Below are 2,003 nucleotides of genomic sequence, written 5' to 3'. Positions count from 1 at the left end.
TCACTCCCGCGAGGAAGGTAGAACTGGGTAGAACTTTTCCTCCGTTGGGGTTCGTGAGCCGCTAATAATAGTAGATCAAGAGTGCGCACAATGACGATTCGTGAAAGGCCCCTCCGCGTTTGCCTTAAATGCTATGTATTAAGCGCAAGCCGATCACAAAGAATGTAGAGAAACGCGCTCGTACGCTCGTATCTCTCGACAGCTGACGGGCGGATGACGAATGCGCCTCTCCGAGAATCGCCTCGTTAACGATTTCGCGTACGGCCGGCCGTCCTTCTTTTAGACATATAGGTCGTCGCAACGACGAGGACAACGCGTAACTGTGTGCCAAGAATTTAGAGAATCGTAGTGGACCGCGGGAGGCAGGGAGCGGGAAATATTTACACGTAAACAATGCATGATTCACGCGACAGAAAAGGGCGTACGTTTTATATTCTTACAAAGTACTCTACGACGGTCTAGGATATTAATATTATCGCTCTAATTGTATGCAGTCCGGTGGCTCTTTTAGAACGAGGAAGTTACGGAGCGAAATCAAATTCGATATATCGATCTGCTCGCTTATTTTATGGAGTTATCAGCTACTTTTAACTTGTAAGTTTCAGACAGCTCGCCACCGACTTTGCTCCAAGTCTCTAAGACTCCAAAGGACCTTTGGAATCGCCTATGAAAGTCGTGTCCAACAGACAGATTAGATGATTCCGCGCTACTCATGTATCGACGTCCACATTTGTACCTTTATGTTTAGCGCGAAATATGAACACACACATATTCATAAATGATCTTATGTCGTTTTTTCAAGTAGTTATGATAACGAGGAACAAAAGGGTATCTCGTGGATTGACGCATTATTATCGTGAATAACTGTTAAGTGCAAAGGAACCGGCGGTGTTAACGAAAGAGACATAAGCAGGGGAAAAAACACGAGATAGGGAATTATAAAATTGAGTCCCTCACAAGAGGAATAAAATAGAGGGAAAAAAAAACTTGGTCTCTTAACCATAACTCGTAAAGCTAGATGGAATCATCAAAGTATCCACCAGGAGGGAGAGCTCTTCTATAATGGAGGCGCCCATCTTCAGATTATCAAATGGATTCTTGATCTTGACTTCCAGTTACGAGGGAATGATAGAGACGAGGAGATTGTGCACACACACACACACACACACACACACACACACACACACAAAAAAAAGAATGCACCGTCACCACCTGTACTTCTTTCGTCACTTTACGATGGTTTTGAACAGGCTTGACAATGGTGTTTTGAGCTCACATTACTTTCGCCAATCAAACTCGAATCGCCAATGAATCGCGAATATGCGGTTCCAGGATTGTTTAGGATTCTTTAAGATAAACAGAACAGCTTCAGTAATGGACGAAGATATTCATGTGCAGTAACGAAGATGGCATCACAATATCTCCAGGCATATTACGAGATAATTACAGTATGTTAAGATATTGGTAATAAAAAGATATCAATAATACCAAGAATTATAATTAAGAATTTAATAAATGATCTGAGAATGTACATGTGTGTTTTACGGTAATAAACGAAATCCTTTTGCCATTCATCCTGATATATATATTTAAGTCCATTTCTACCAATATACATAGATTAATTTTAATCTTGATTTAATTTACTCTTTATTTTTTCTAATTTTTAAAAGAAGAATAAGATAATAAGTCAAATCAATTACTTATATTGAATAGATAGAAATAGATAGAAATAGATGTATAAATAGGTTTTTATGACTAATTTTAAATAGTGCTAACAACAGTGTATTTAAATTTCCGCGCCCAATTAACTATATTTTATTAATTATATTTTTAGTTTAATTGAAAGTGGACACTGAAAAGATGCATATTGGTTATACTGCATGCTATTTTCATCACGGTAAAACCACTAAAGCACCAGAATAATTTGTGGGCTTTATGGAGTTCAGTAGCAATTAATATTGTATCAAAATTGATTTAAAAGATTTAAAAGTGGTGATTTCGAT

This window comes from Trachymyrmex septentrionalis, unplaced genomic scaffold, assembly GCF_001594115.1.
Source record: "Trachymyrmex septentrionalis isolate Tsep2-gDNA-1 unplaced genomic scaffold, Tsep1.0 scaffold131, whole genome shotgun sequence".
Lineage (NCBI taxonomy): Eukaryota > Metazoa > Arthropoda > Insecta > Hymenoptera > Formicidae > Trachymyrmex > Trachymyrmex septentrionalis.
This window is presented reverse-complemented; position numbering follows the sequence as displayed.